This window comes from Balearica regulorum, chromosome 1, assembly GCF_011004875.1.
Source record: "Balearica regulorum gibbericeps isolate bBalReg1 chromosome 1, bBalReg1.pri, whole genome shotgun sequence".
Lineage (NCBI taxonomy): Eukaryota > Metazoa > Chordata > Aves > Gruiformes > Gruidae > Balearica > Balearica regulorum.
Genome location: NC_046184.1, coordinates 123,302,089 through 123,318,732, shown reverse-complemented (window position 1 = coordinate 123,318,732; position 16,644 = coordinate 123,302,089). Strand labels below are relative to the sequence as shown.

The window sequence follows — 16,644 nt, the reverse complement described above, 5'->3', positions numbered from 1 at the left end:
GTGAGAGCAGGAATAGGCTTGAGGTGGCCCCTTGTGCCTCTTGTTCCCCCTGAACTTCTCAGACAGGCGGTGAGGACCAAGCCGCACTCTGAGACCAGAGAGGTCAGCGTTAGATGAGGCAGAGTCATGTTATTTAAGCAGGCATTAGCGGAGCCTGAGACCCTGACTGTACGATCTCAGTGACAAATTAGTTCTTTCTGCCCAGAGGTGAACACGAGAAGAGCACACAGGAGGCCAGGCAAGCCCCGCGCGGCCTTTGTGGCGAGAAGCAGGAGCCGTTCCAAAGTGATAAACAGCTGAACGCGGTGCTGGCGTTAATGCAGCCACTGAGAGAATTTCTTCTATGTTAATCTATGAATTTCATAGCCCAACACTCCATTACTTATTTATAGATTTATAGCTCTTTCCCCTCCCTCCCTCTTCTCCCTCCCCCCCCCCCGAAGCATCTGGCTGCTGCGTATTAAACAGTTGCAATTACAACACGTCTTCTGAAAAAATACCACCACCTCTGTCTCCCACTGCCAGGGTAGCCAGCAATGACAGATTTTGAACAGTACTTGTTGGTTTGGCACCCACAGGCTTAGGAGCACCTGCTGAGCGCCCAGGGCCAGACCAGTGCCACCCAGGGCCCGCCCCACACTCCGGCTCAGCTTCTGCCAGAGCTGGGACCAGTTGCTGTGCCGGGGCGCAAGATGGGAGCCCAGGCAGGGACTCTTTCCTCTGGCAGCAGTAACAGAGGTCTCTGTTGTACCGCAGAGGGATGTAGGCAGCTCTAGTCCTCCCTACTTTATTTTAGAAATAGAAACATATCTGTTAATATATTTTTGGATTGTTTTCTCCTGTGTGCAGGTTTTTTTGTTACGCATTGGAGCAATAGTCCTACACGTGGCAATTTACTCCTCTCAGGGACTGTGTTTTGGGCTGCCTCTGGGCTGGGGTGCTATTGCTGCCTGTGTTGTGTAAGGGTGTCTTTTAAATGATTCTGTGCATGCAATTTTTTAGTTTGCAATTTTTTAGTTTTTAATTTTTAAATTTCATTGACTGCAGGAGCTGGGATCCTCTCTGGAGCCCTGAGAGGGGAAAGGAGCATGGCCTGTTCATGGAGGATATCTGGCTACAGGCATCTCCAGACGTAGTCATGGGACTTCACAGAAACAGGGAAGCAAAGCATCACTACTGCTGTGAGACATGCAATGAGAAAAGCAATCTTTTGAAGATAAATTTGTTACATACGCAGTACAAGTTTAGGAGGGTAACTGGTACCTCTAATAACAGCCAGAAGCAAACAGATAGCTATGAGACAGTACAGCGCATGCTTCCTTATATGTACCACAGTACGTCATGCACATTATGCTTTCTGCCAGACAAGATTTCTCTGTATGTTTCAAAGATTGCCCCAAGAAAAGTGTTTTTCAGCAGTCAAGATGTGAAGCTAAAAATGCAAGGAATAAAAATTGCGGAGTCACCAGCAGAAGTCAACATTCGCTACCTGTTATCACATTGTGCTTTCTAACGAGTCTATTATTTTCAACCCGTGTGCTGTGCTGAAGCACAGAGATCTTGATTATGGCAGTTACTCTTGTTGCAGTGTTGATGGAGGGTTCAAGGGCCTGACATCCAGCTGATACCTGCTTCCTCCGTGCGAGTGCAGAGGCTTTAGGAGCAGCTGCCTCATATTATTATATTATACCTTGCAAGTGCTTCAGTTGGGATGTATTATCCTGCAAAGCTCTTTGTCATTTTAGCACTTCTGCCTCATCTACTTTTGTGTTCTCGTTGAATATATTTGTGGTGTCTAGGTGTTATTGCTGGCATCTTTGTGTTTTTCTGAAGCTGAAGGACACCTCTTAGGTCTGTAGGTAAATACATTTTTCTTTTTCTCCTATATATTTTTAGTGATTAGTTTTAAAGGGTATCACGCTTACTTTAAAGATAATTGCAGAAATATTCTGACAAAATTGCTAAGTAATATTTTTCTATGGCTGTGTCAGTACTTCATAATATTTCACAAAGATTCCATTCTATTTAAGCGAATTTGATTTTCTGTTGCCCATTAACTTCCTAAGTATTTTTAATATAATTGTTTCACTTACAGAATAATTAAAAGATTATTTAAAAAAAATTCCTGTTTCTAATCCAGGCAGGTTTGCAAGTGTTAGTAGGAAGTTCGACGGCAAGAGCTGAATCAAATCTAAAATTCTTGATTAGCAGCTTTAATCCTGCTCTAAAAAGAACTACACAGATAGATAGCTCTCTGCACCTGTCAAAACCTCTATCGTAGTCATAATTTTATTTATTTTACCACATTATTCAAGTCTTCTGCACAGAAGAGCTGTGCCTCATCATGCCATGGACTGAGTAGGTGAGATAAGCCCATTTTCCTCTAAGGAGGTGTTTCAGTAGGAGAAATGGAGGAAGAGAATAATTTCATAAGTTTCAATGCTTTTGTTACACAACTGTCATCTTTCAAATTCAAGAGTTCCATCTAGAGGAATCCTATTTCATGAGCTTGATTTTGCTGGCCTTTTAATGTGTGTCACGTTAGCTGGCTGAAAATAGATTAATTCATTCTTTTTTCTTAGTTTTCTTTGTTGAATAACAGTGGATTTCATTGTTTCTTCCTGGAAGTTTTTGAAACAACACTTTAACATCAGTATTCCCTGCTTATGCTTAAGATATCCTCTTCATGTTTCTGTTTATGAGGCGTGCTGAAGAGAGAGAGAAATTCTGTTCATGTCTGACTGTCACTTATGAATTTGTAGCCTAGAAAGTTACAAGGCTCAGATTTTCCTATCAACAGAAATAAAATACATCCTTAAGCAAAAAATATTTAGAGTAGCTGAACAGACTCTGGCGACAGTGAAACCATGTAATAATATAGAAAATATTGAATGCAGACATACCCACTGGGAACTAATATTTCTGCAAATAGACATAAATCTTTGTTCAGTTTGTTTTAGGAGTCACTGTTTCCAAGTCTTTTTTTCTTAGCCTGTAGAGAACTATGAAAAAAAAAATCCAGTTGAAATGCAAACACAAGCAATTTGCTATTATCTTTTGGGGTTAGGAGTTAAATTCCTGTTGATTTTTTTTATCTAATGAACCTTTTAGTCCCTTCTGTGGCTCAGATACTCCAGTTTATCTTTTCTAATATTCTTTGTTTGTCAGACAGAGATAAAATACCTTGGTAATGTTTAATAATGAAGTCTCGTATCTTAAAACTATACTAGGGTGATCTTTGTATTCAGATGTGTGGAATTTGCCTGAGACAGAAGTCAGCTTTCTAGATGAAAGCTCTCAAAACCATGTTAGCAACAGGGTTGCATTGTGCAACTGATGGAAATGACCTGAAGAAATCTCACTGTTTATGCTGTGAAACTTGAATTTTGCTATTGTAGCTCAACTTGATTAAAACAAAGCAAACCAAACCAAACCACTTTAATCTTTCCTGTGGCTCTATTTTCCCAAGCAAAATAAACCATACCTTCAAAATTCATACCCATGCTAAGAGTGTAACAGCATTCCTATGCTGTATGATCTTTACTGGTGTGGCTGTGTTAGAAAAGCCTTCATGCTTAGGTTGTGATCACTTTTAAAAGAAAACCCTTTAATGTGTCCTTAAAAAAAATGACTATAGCAGAGATGTAGTGTATGTGAGTGTTACACTAGAAAACTGAAGGCAGGGCAGCAAGGTTGAGATTGTAAAAGCAAGTTACCCAGGCTATGCCTGTGTGGCTCAGTAAAGGAAAACTAAAGGGGCACTGCAGCTGAGTTATGTGGAATAGCCTGAATTTATAATGCTTAGAGCTAGTTCCTTTGCAGGTCTGTATCAGAAATATCTGATTGAAACAGTCCAAAACAGAGCTTGCAAGGCAATGACCTAAGCGTTAACTAGTACGAATGATCAGAAGGCCGCTGATTGCACTGGATCCTTGGTTAGCTTTTACTTAGGAGTAAAGGTTTCTGTTTAATGACGTGGTTCATGTAAAAACCATAGGTACCTCTAAACATTCACCTCTAAAGGTGAATTCAGCTGAGCCCGACAGGTAACATGAATTAATTTCTACCAAACTACCTAATTTTACCCAATTAATTAGAAACCAGATCATATTTCTGATTTTCAACCTAAGGCTTATTTCAATTTTGATTATGTTGTACAAAAAATAAAGCTTTTTTACAGTGTTGCCTTTGGTTTCTGTCTCTGCCAACATGTTCTGAAATTTTTAGATGTCCTTATGAAGAGAAATGAAGGTCAATTTCATAACCTCAGGCTTAAATTTGCTTGTATTTTTAATGAAGCCACATTCTGGTGTGCAATCACTAGTTAATTTATCTAATCTGACACCTGCCACCTTGTTTCTGTCAATGTTGACTTTAGAGTTTATTGTAGTTGTCCTCAACTTTCTCCCTCCTAATTTTGTAACTAGCCCAATGTTGACTTTAGAGTTTATTGTAGTTGTCCTCAACTTTCTCCCTCCTAATTTTGTAACTAGCCTTACAATTAGGTAATTTTAGGAATTCAGCAGAGGCAAAATGTAAGCTTTCATGATTTTTACTACCTGCTATACTATGCTTATGAGATGATAACCACGTGGATACTTCTGAGCAATTGGATGCAATTAACTGTGGGGAGAAGTTTGCTTAGAAGATCTTTCATGCTTTTCTTAAAAATGTGGACAGCTTTACAGAGATGCTTAAGGACTGCTGAAGTCTTTTGCTCCTCAGAGTGTCCAGAGTTGGCTAATTACACAGCAAGGCCAGGACCAAGTGCTTAGGTCTAGCCACTGAAGTGGCTAAGAGCAGACAAAGTCTTCCTTGGCTTTTTTTGATTTACAGTTCCTTTCAACTTGCCAGTGTAAGGTGGAGCCCTTCTACAGTGAATTTCATCCCACTGACTACTGGATTGTTTCTCTTGGTTACCTTTCAAAACCTTGTCAAGAACTATTTCATAGGTGGCTCTAGGTCTGCGGGTTGCAGGCTGAAAAACACATCTCTGGGACCAGTGAGGAGAGCTGGTGACTTACAATGAGTTTTAAATGGCAGATGATGTATCTCGAGTGGTGAGGCTTCTGAAGTAGACATCTCAGTTAGGTATCTCAAGGTAGGTGAAATGGGCATGGGATAAAATACAGAGCTAGAAAGTTGAAGGAAATCTTCATACTTTTGAGTTAATACTGGTGAAAATAGTATCTCCTTAATACTGCACTTGAAACAGGAGAAACAAACTCTGAAAAAAAAAGTCATCATAAAGGGAATCTCAGCATTGGTAATCATTAATGTCAAAGAATAGGACCTTCCTGTCTTTGCCAGGACCATGATCTGGTGCTGTGGCCTTGTAGTTAAATGCTACTCTGTACAATCTGCACTAAAACCCAGGGACTATGTTTTTGTTTGCTTTTCATTGTTACTGAGGTGGTGAAATTATTGTTCAGTGCCAGAAGAAGGCCAAATTAATGGGTATGTCCAAAGGTATTCAGAAATAAGTTGCTCCATGAAGGTCGTCTATTTATTTGCACATATATTTGGTCTACTCACTAAGCATAATTTCACCTCACAAGTAATAATATTTGCACAGTGTAATGTCAGAAAAGACTGTGGTCCATAAAAAACTTCCCAAACAAGATAACTGTAAGGCAGATTTAATAGCAAGAATTTATTGTTCTTCAAAACAATGAGGCTGTTTAATAAAGGTGAAACCAGTACTAGGAAGCAGGCAGTGCAAAGTCTACAACGTCCTTAGTTTTACCCCCGTGTCCATACATGCATCCAACAGCTGAAGTTCCTAACTAGTTGTCACATGCAATGTCACTCCAGAGTATGCGCATGGGCTTTTTGCATGATGGTATTTGCACTGAAACGTTCGTTGCATTGGATGTTAAGTTGTGGTCTAAACTGATAATGACTCTAACTTAGACACACGTTTAAATGACAATTTAACAATTAAGTTAAGCATAATTTAACTTCTCCCTTAGTTGGGACCCCAGGAACTGATCTTTGAATCTCCCATACCTGTGACTTATTATATAGAAGTCCAGTTTTTTTTAAGGCAGTAAACAGCTGATTGGTGCAAACTGCCCTGATCTGAACTGCAGAGAAACATCAGGAAGATGGACTGATGCTTCCATAAATAGAGAGTGGAAAATGTCTAATATCCTAATGGATTTTTTCCCAGTGGAAAGTGTGTAATTTAATCAAGGTGGAAACATTGCATGGGAATGTGCTGTTTTCAACATATTTTTTTAGAAAATAAAATCAACAATTCAAATATTTTCACTGCCAAGTCTTGGAGTCTCAATGCTTAAAGGGAAGGTTTTTCACATGAACAGACATATGGGATCAGGCTATAGCTGGCATTTGAAGGAGAATGGATGAATTAGTAGAGGCCACCAAATACAATTTGTAACAAATTCCCTTCCTGAGAAAGCAGTAGAATTTAAATGACTGCTTGAGTGTATTTATTGCCAACATCTGCCAAGAATATTCATAAAATTAGATAGGCTAGAGGTGGATTTCAGGATGATGTTTGGAGGCTGAGGACTTCACTTCCCATTAGAGAGATACAAGGCCAGAGATAGGGGACTTTTATGTAAATTTGATTGATATAAGTCCCCAGACATATATAATGTATCTCCAGCCATGATGGAATTAGAAATAGGACAGGTGATGTACTTGTACCCTTTGCCTAAACTTCTCATGGGGTTATACAAAGTGCGGAGATCACTTTGGTAACAAATCCTCCCCAGGACTCTTGGCAAAATTATTCCATATCTTCATTGTCAGCATGGCCAGTAAGAAAACTTCTGTTCAATTTTGTCTGTTTTTGGACTATGGATAGGCAAAACCTTCGGTATGAAAGGTTACAGATTGCTGATTTTGTGTTCTGAAAAAGCAGCTCCTCTTAAAACCTGCAACTTCCGAATATTTTCCTCTGACTGGGAACATGGAGCTTTGCTGAGAAAAATGTGCTGAAGCATTTTAATGAAATGAACTTTAAAGCAAAAAATTTTTCTGGATCCTTAACTAATGGGTCACTACCATTACTGTATTATTATTTACTCTCAAATCAGATGACTGCTATTTTTGCCTTAGTGTAGCGTGGCTCCCCTTAGCTACAAAAGCAAAATACTGATGAGTCAGGTAGCTAAAACAAGATGCAGAATGCAGAATGTCTCAAATAATGCCAAACATTTTATGTAAGTTCTAGCTAATTAGAAATTAGTTCCCTAGTTAGTAGCAGACAACAGATGTCTCCAGAAGTAAAGTACCTTTTCTTTCATCAATTTTATCTACATAGGCTGGATCTGGATCCTGACCATGTAAATGTATTTTCTGTAGTAATAGGTATAGTTGTACATGTTGTGTAATTATATATCAAATATACTTGACTGAATTTCACTTCTTTTAATTGAACTAATTTTGAACTCCCAGTTCTTTTCTTATCTTTTGGTGCTTCAAAATGAAATATATAATAACAGTAGTAATAGCAATAAGGATCTTCATCTTAGAGGTCCATGTAGATTTTAATACATGGATAGAAGACAACAATTTTCACTTTTTCTGCATTTGGCTTTGTTTCAACCTCAGAAATTCGTTGATAGGTTTACAGATGAACATATACCAGACAGAAAGTTGCATACCACCAACTAAAACTCACCTGAGGTAACCCTGATGTTGTACAGCAGTGCCTTTCAGATAGAAAGACTGCCAGGGCAGGACAATACAGGCTACATGGGAACTCTCTGAAACTTCCAAGTGAAGGTCTTCATCTCCAGATTTGAAACCAGTGATTGATGCCTGTGCTGGCCTGACCTCTGCTAGCAGAGGGAGGTGGGATCCGGCATTTACTCTAACATATTTGGTAGCATAGCCAGCCGCAATGGTACTTTTTCCCCCCTCTGACCCTTTAGCACTATTGGAAGAGGTTTTCTGCTCAAAGGCAGATGTAGGTATATTCAATTGAAATGCCTTCACAGGCCTGAGAAGCTCTTCAGTATTTATTCTCTCTGTTTTGACATTAGGTACTTCACCTCATCTGTTTTGCCAGCTGCCTTGGAGAGATGTGTTTCTGTAATGGCTTATTCTGTAAGTTAAACACAACAGTTAAATCTGATCATTTTTGCTATGAGTTACTTTGCATTGATACACATCAGAAAGTCATTAAAATCCAAATGGCAGTGGGTGAAAAGCTGACTGGCACAACAGGTACTGTGTTTTGACATCATTGATTACTCATCAGCAATTTTCAAAGGTGGGCTTTTCAAAATAGAACAGTTGTTTGAAAAATTAAGCAGGCCAGAGGATCTCAGAACATGTTGTTACAGGTTTTTAGATTCTTGCAATTGTGTTTGGACAAGTATCTCATCTTCTCCTAGCATCACACAGGTCACTTGCTGCAGCTGAAATAGCAGAAGCTGATCCCTCTCCTGCTCTTTGAAAATTTGCATGCTCAATACAAATATTTAAAGGGCAACACGTAGCTTTATTTCCTCCCCCATAACACGTGGGAAAACCATTTTTTTTTCTGGTAGTCTTTTCTACTTTTCCTGTCATCTTCCCTATGATATTCACAAAAGTAATCCCAAGGATATTCAAAGCTGACAACAATGAGAAGGAGCAGAATGCCGCTAAGGTTTTAGATGTCCCATACAAGGTCCTTGTGGCATTAATTAATGAATCCCCACAGCACTTCCAGACCTCCAGCTTGTGCATTTTGTTGTCTGGACCCCATTATATATGATAAAAAGAAACACATAGAGATTCAAAGTGACTTAACAGTTTATGTCATGTGCGGAACTAGCAGCTGGTGACTGGGCACCAGGATGGAAGCATAGGAACCAGGTATCTGACTTCAGGTCTGTGTGAGAATTGTTACGGCTTTTCTATGTTCGCTGTCACCTGAAATGCTTCGGAGTCTGGGTACACATGTGAGGGCAAAACATGGACATGCACTAACCCGTCACGCCCTGCTGCCATTTGTAAAAAAGCCCAGGCCTGTCAGGCTGAGCAGAGTCATGGTGTGCTGTGGACAAGCAACGAATGAGGACTACAGGGCTCTTATCCTGGGCTACATCAGTAGCACTCAGTAAGTCTAGACACAGCTAATTACTGTAGGGCAAGTCCTTTTTCCTCTATTTTTCTTCCCCTTCTTAATCACCTTGTATTTTTTTATTGTAATCTCTGGAGGACAGGGAGAATGAATGCTGCTTAACAGTGTGGACAAAAGTTTATCCCGACTTAAGTTGTTGCGAAGCCAGGAGCGACTTGGTAGAACTTCCCAAGAAACAATCACTATGACCTTAAAGCAAGAAAGCACTACTCTGTGTCCTCTATAAATCCTACTCTGCCACACGTCTTAGATATTTTAAATATATCTTAGAGATACTCAAACAGTGTATTAGCACTGTGCTTTCCTTGTATACATCAATATGTAAGGAGACTAAGCAAGTTCCTGAGTTACCATGGAGCCGAACTGCACAGATCTTGGGAGGCAGTGAAAATTAATAAAACGGAATGAGAGAATAACTCCCTGGGAGCTGGATTTCCAAAGTGCAAATAGCTGAACGTCGCATCAAATACACTTTTGCCCCTTTCTTAAAAGATAGCAGATGTGGATGAACTTTGCTGGTCAGATTCCATTGTTGGGCACATCTGCAATGTACAGCTGGGGTATTTTTTGCAGACAAAATACAGCCTAGCATTTCCCCTGAGGTGAATTTCTTAAGCCTCTGTGTCTCTGCTGGACTCTGCTAGAACCTCTCAACTTGAACACACACAGCTTCTTCCTCTTTTCATCCTGGCAAGCACTGCCCCCAGCGCCCATCATCAGGGGGACTGCTCTTGCAAAATAAAATTTGAGCATTCACCCTCCTCTTGGGCAAGGGAAAGGAAAGAGTGTTCCCTCCTGAGCAACTCGGGAAATGCAAGCAGCCTCAAGAAAGGGTGGGATTCATTTTGCTAAATGTGAATACTTTCATATGAGCAAGAGGTCCAAGTCACTGGAGAGAAACATCTGCTCTTAAGCTTCTATTTTTATCTGAGATGAACAGCAGCATAGACCCCCCATGGTTGTATTGATTGGATTGCCATCAATTATCAGACCTTCAGATGCCTGCTCTGCTGGAAGCATCAGCACTGCAGGGGAACCTCATGCAGGGCGCTTTTCTCCAGCGGCCTCTGGACAGCCTGTCTGGTTGCGCTGAGCATTTTGTCCTAGATATTCATGTGGCCAGGGACTTGGTCTTTGATTGACAGTATCCACTTCACCTCTTCTCATAAAAACAGTTAGTTTTCCTCCTCAAAACTTCAATCTGGGGAGGGAAGATAAAACTCAAAGATGGGAGTGGGGACTGGAAGATCTCTGGAGACAGGAATGTTTTATTTTCTCTTCACAGAAGTAAAATGTAGAAAAGCTTTTATTTTTCTGTTTCTTGTGGGCATTTTATAAATGACTGGGTGGATTAATTTGTTTTTCAACCCAAGCAGCTTTGTTAGCCAATTTAACATAGATTCCTGTGTGTATTGGGAGAAATCAGCTATATTCCCATGGAGTTTCTCAAAATGTCTAAAAAAACCTACAAGTAAATTCCACAGAAGTGTGTCCAATTTTTAGCGAGGCTAGAAATTACTTAATAATCTCAAGTAGATATTAGGAATGCTTCTCCCTGTGGGTCAGGTCTTGCAGGAGAAGTAACCAGCTAATCAGCTATTAACTACTTTTTTCCTACGAAGAGTAGAAACAATACTGAAATATTGAAACCTTCAAATCCCAGAATGGCTCACATCAAGCTTCTGGTTAAAATGCTGTATGTGTTGAACTCTTTGGTCATATGCAAGGGGGCACCAGAAACAACCCATGCTCTACAAGAAAAACTTTATTTACCCAATGCCTGTTTTCTTTGGGCAAAGAGATTGTTGCCTGAAGAGGGGGATTCTCCCTTCCCTGCAGCAGCTTTTCTGCTGGGGGACTGTAGCTGGGGATGGGGGAGCTGCTTTTCGTGGCTGCTTGTCCTCAACTTCTCCAAGAGCAGTAACTGCTACTTGCATTGCAGGGTGCAGGATTGGGGCATTCTCGTGTCAGAAAATACAGCTATTGAGCATTTGGGCAGTTGCTCTCCCACTTCCATGACTCATGAGCTACTTCACCAGGATGCGTGCCACAGGAGGCAGTGACTGGCCAAGGAGTCCATGAAAGCAAGGATCCATGAAAGTAGGACTTACCTGCATGTGATTTTGGACTCTGGCAAATGTTCTGAAGCCTGCTAGGACTGAGTCCTCTTACCATTCGAACAGCAAGGGATGGCAACAGTGTGCCAGGCCATCGAGATGCATGGTTATGCCACGTATGCAAGTTTGCGGGCTGCCACTTCTCCACTGTAAGGAAACCCTGCAAATAAAATGATCTTAACCTTGGTATGTTTTGTTGCCCTGGCAATCACAGGAAGTGTTTGAAAATGAAACAGAATTTTATTTATTTATTTATTTTAATAGAGAGACAAAATGAAGGCATTTGGAAAAAACCCCAAACGAACAAGAGAAACATCTGCACCTCAAGAACTTTTTTCTCTGGGATCTGCATGAGAAACTTGCTTCCAGGAAGGTGAATGTCTCAGAGCACCTGGAAAAATTCCTAAGTGACAAGGCTCCAGCACTTTGTAACTTCTCATGCACTGGCCCATCTTAAAAATCCATGAAGGCTGTCTAGCTATCTTAGGAAGCATCTAACCCCTCATTACTCTGAAAAGTAATCCTTCAAGACCCACTTAAACCAGTGAACTGGAGGATTATGTTCATTGTAGTGGGGAAGTTCTGCTTGCGGCAGATCAATCTTCTGATAGCCGGCAGGACCCTGTGAGGAGGAGGAGGCCAGGAGGAACACGGTGCTATTTTTGAAATTCATAAAGCTTACCCATAATCCATCATGAAAATTGGTGGATCATGAGGGATATCGGTTAATTCAGCTAGAATTCAGCTGAGTTTGTTTTTCCTAGAGAAGAATTTTTACTGTGTCCATTAGGGATTTTTTAATTATTTTTCATGGAGGTTCCCATCCCCTTCTCGAGAGCTGGTACTGTGCAAACAAACAACAAAATTCACTTCACCTCAAACAGTTTGCCAACTATAAACAAGTACAAAAAACAGCAAACAGATTCAGCAAACAGGCTGGGGAAGCATAAAATAACAGCCAGACAGTTATGACCAGCATGAGATTATTATGATCAACAATCTAAATTATTATTGTACATCCCTAAGTAGCCTATTCTGGCAGCCCCATAATGTATGTAACACACTGTACCTTCTGCCGCTCCATATCTTTATAATTGGTTGCCGGTAATTTCTGTCTTCATCACAGTATTTGATGTTCGGTGCATTCTTGATTGTTTCTTCTGCTGAATGTAGTCAACAAATAAAATTTACATTCACAGCGCTTGCAGTTGCCTGGGTTCTGCAGGATTTTTAAGTTCCAGTAGATGGAACACAGACTTGATTTAAGTTTAAAATAAGTAAGATACAATTAAAATAATTTAATTGACCATCAAAAAAGCTTAACTTCAAAGGAATTAAAACCTTCTCTAAGATATATTGTCACCTCATAGTCCATTTACTATAATTTGAGCACTTTTATCAGCAGAGAATCTTACCAATGCCTTCATGAACACAAGAGATGATTAAAAATAAAAGATCAAAGCATGCAAACAAATCCTGTTACAAACTCTAGCAAAAGGGGATCATTTTATAATTAAATATGAAGCCAACTCAAACAAATATTTGGAAACACTGACATGGGAAACCACTGTAGCTTTTGTCGGGGTGCACTATATGTGTTGTGAAGACATCTTTGTCCTGTTGCCACTGGTCTGACCAGAAGCCACGTGTGGGGAGCCTCATTGCACCTCTCTTCTCACCCACCATCATTGTCCTTCCAGATACCCTCACAAATCAGCAGCTAATTCAATACAGTAAAGAAGCAGTGAGCTTGCAAATATTGCATTAAACCCCTCAGCTGGGCATCAATACATGGAGGTGCCTACTAGGAAGAGGGAGAACTTGATCGACTCCATCTCCCATGACAGAGTACCGGTCATCTGGGGGGTTTAACAAAATTTCTCATGCCTTCTGGAAAAGGCTCAAGAAGCAGAATTTACACTATGGGTTTTGTAAATCCTTTTGCCACTAATGGTACTACTATTAAACAGATCTTTTGAGGTAGCATGTGAAGGCTGTGACTAATTTGCCTTTGTCCATGGCTAAGCAATACAAACTGCTTCCCTGGACTGAGAATAATAGACTGAAATTTTCCCATTTCCTGCAGATGAGTGAAAATAAACAGATCCGATCTCAGCTGAAAGAATGTAAGTAGAACAGGCCTTCATTTGTAGGGGAAAATAAACTCTGCTGATCCCTTAGATCTGGGAGTATAAACAGCATCCTTTTTCTCCCAGGGCAGCGCATAATGTGAGTGCATGGTTTGAACATCTTCAAAATAAACAGCTAATCACCCTTTCCGGCCTAATTAGGTTATGTTCTGGCCCCTGGCTCTAGGCCTCATGCAAATTATTTTCTCCAAAGCGGTATTGAGGGAAGCCCTGCTCCTCTATAAAGAAAGCAAGCCCGTCCAATTCTCTGTTTTTTTCGTTAACTTTTGCTCCCAAGGAAATCCAGCTTGGAGATCTTCCTTGCAAGCTTGGCAGATCCAAGGCGAGAATATTCTCATTGCTTCCCAACGGGAGCAAATGTAACCCTTCCTTCCTTGCTCTGCTCATTACGACAGATGCAATGGGAGGATGAGCAAAACCAGGGTTTTTTCCTTTCCTTTTTTTCTTTTTTTTCTTTCTAGATTTGGGCTGTCTGCCTGTTCCTTGTGTATCAGCAAATTGTAACTTGCTAGGTTTTTTGTATGGGAGTTTATTCACTCTTTTTCCATAAAGGTTATTTATCAGCAGTACAACTGTCAGTGTTCTGTGCCAATGGTAACCGCTTCATCCATAAGGATTGTATAGGGTCATTGTTATTATCTTGGTATTGCACACAGGGGACTGAAGCTCAGATGTGTTGTATGATTTGCTCCAGCAACACTTTGCGAGGAAAGACCTAGGAGCGCAGAAGTTGCTGACTGAACTTCACAGGCTGGACCCTGCACCACTGGGTCTTTCACAGGGCTGCTGCGAGTGCCGGTTGGTGCCCTTGAGCCGCTGCACTGCGATTATTAGCAAATAGGATTAATACAGGGAGAAATCAGTGGCAAAGGCCAAGTGAACTTTTAAGCTCTGGTTTATCAAGCCTTTCTGGGCTGCAGCATGGGCTCTGTTAGAGGAGAAATAGCTGATCAGATTCAGAGTGTTTCCACATTTGCACATTTCTAGATTTCTCTTAAAGTATGCTTAGATCTCCGAATAGGTTCCCATTTCTCATTGCTCTTTTTTAAATAGCTGTTCCTCCGTATCAAAACCAGACTGTCCTAACTTTAATCCCCCTTTCAAAATTTCTTTTCATTTTAAGAACAGCTAAAGGTACTCTGAGGACTGTTTAAACTTTAATTCCCAGAGGTGCTAATTTCTTCTCTTCTTTCTGAACGAGGCTTGCAGTGGGGTTGGGGCAGAGCTGCTGAGGACCTCAGTGGGGCTCATCTTTCCCAAGAAGTTGTCTGTAGGTGGGTACCATGGGCAGCTCAGTTTCTTCTCGGCCCCACTTCTATGTCCATTGGCTACAGGAAGCAGTTACTGCATCCAGTGCCGGCTCTGAAGGCACAGACCCTTTTTTATGCCCGTTCCCCAAATCGTGGTGTGTTTGGCTGTCCCATTGCCACAAACCCCAGAGCCAAGCCTCAGCTCTTTTGAGCCTCTCAGATGTATGTGCCCCTCACAGCTTTTCTTGCCTGTGACTGCCTTTTAGTAACACAAGCCAGGAAGATAAGAAAAGCTGAGCAAAGGCATTTAATTCTCTAGGACATCCTTAGAAGTAAATGTTTGTCTATGCTGCCCGGTTTGATCGCACTTCTCTGTAAGCGCTGTATTTGTTAGCCTGGGGGCCAAGGTGCGACAGTGCCGCTGCCTTCGAGCACCCAAACCATTCCAGCACCCTCCCAAAATAAATCTCCCTGCTCTCGCTGTGATTCCATCCACAGCTGGGGACCGCTGTAGAAAGTTATATAGGTCTGGGGGTGGGGGGTGGAAAGAGGGATGAAGCCGTTTGGCTTGTGATAACCCCATGGCGAGGGCTCCTTGGGGGAGAGGACGTGTGTGCTCAATGCTGGATGGGAGGCATAATGAAGCAGGGAGGCAAGAGCACGAAGAGTGTTCACAGTTTAATAGACATATTTCACACTGTCACAGCGTCTTCGCGAGAGCTCAGTTCCCGGTTTAGGTATCTGAACAAGTGACAGACTGCATGGAAGGGCTGTGACAGGGAGGCGTCTCCCCTCAAGCCGTGCTCTCAAAAATCTTGATGACGGATGCAAATCACTTAGAGCCAAATTAAGAAAAGTATATTTAGGCACCTAGAGAAGTAAAGAGGCACTTAATAGGATTTTCAGAAGTGCATAAGCAGATTAAGCATCCAGCTCCTATTGAAATTAATGCTGACAGAGCATTTAAAAAAAAATAATCTTGAGGTATCTCAGTGCTGTTACAGCCTGGGTGCGTTTGCAGGGGGTGAGTGGGCTTAAAGCTACATTTTGTTCAAGATAAGCCTTACAAGTAACAGAGCTCCCTAGTTGTACCAAGTCTCCAAAGCCATAGGAGCAAGTTCTTAAGCTCCCGCAAAAGCTGAATTATGCCAGCCTGTGAGAATAAAAGAGCAAGCCCTGGAGGGAGAGGTAATGAGCTCTGTGTGCCTGCCTGTGTGGGAGAAGAGCAGGGCTTCTGCAGAGACAGAGGCAGAAAGTAACACAAAGCTGAGGAAACAGAGCAATCACTGGATCTTCGCTCAAGAAAAGGCCTTGTGACAGCTTTTTTTGGTTACAGAGCTGGCTGAGAGGGGCTAGGCAAAGAAACTGCTGGTTGTTTGATTTTGATAGGGAAGCAGCACTTTTGCAGTCCTTGTAAATAAGTGGGTTTGACCCACAGGAGCATATTCTTCTGTGGCCAGTTTCTCCCTTGGGTAGAAAATACTTGTCAGGACCTGGATTTTGCCTCATTCTGTGGTTTATATGTGGAGTATAGTGCTGTAAAGTCAGTTCCCTGCTTTGTCTGAAATGCAGCTCCCAGTCTGTTGAACTGAAATCGGTCCTTATTTGCTTTACTGAACAGTTGTGAGGGTACGTACATTAAGGACCGTGAGGCACTATGGTAGCTGGGGCCAATTAGCTGCTACCCGAGGGCAGTAGCTCCCAGATTTGGGATAACAGACAACCGGGAACCTACAGAATTGCTAATAGATCACTCATTATTTTCCTCCTGAGACTTTTAATTGGGGAATTAACACATGGTATTTTTAGTGACTGTCCTCAGAACATTTGTCTTCTTCTATGGCATGTCAGTCCCTCAGGGAGCACTATTTGGGAAGCAACTGCTGCTCGAGGTGACAGAGAGGAGTTATCTCCTCTGAAATCCCTGCTGACATGAGCGGCTGATGCAGACAGTAGGCAAAAGATATGCACTCCCAAACATAGGAATAACATTGAATGAATGAAGCGACCTCAGGTACCTT

The 16,644-nt window shown here is 41.4% G+C and overlaps 1 long non-coding RNA gene across 7 annotated transcripts in view; it reads left to right on the top strand.

Moving 5' to 3' along the window:
* LOC142604809 (uncharacterized) overlaps positions 1 to 12,898 on the top strand; it is a 53,275-nt gene extending 40,377 nt beyond the window's left edge. For 3 of the 7 annotated variants that reach the window (XR_012838659.1, XR_012838641.1, XR_012838655.1), the window contains one exon: positions 11,049 to 11,476. This is a non-coding gene — a long non-coding RNA (uncharacterized LOC142604809). The other 4 variants (XR_012838651.1, XR_012838650.1, XR_012838649.1 and 1 more) reach the window with 4 other exon arrangements.
* The last annotated feature ends 3,746 nt before the right edge of the window (positions 12,899 to 16,644 follow it).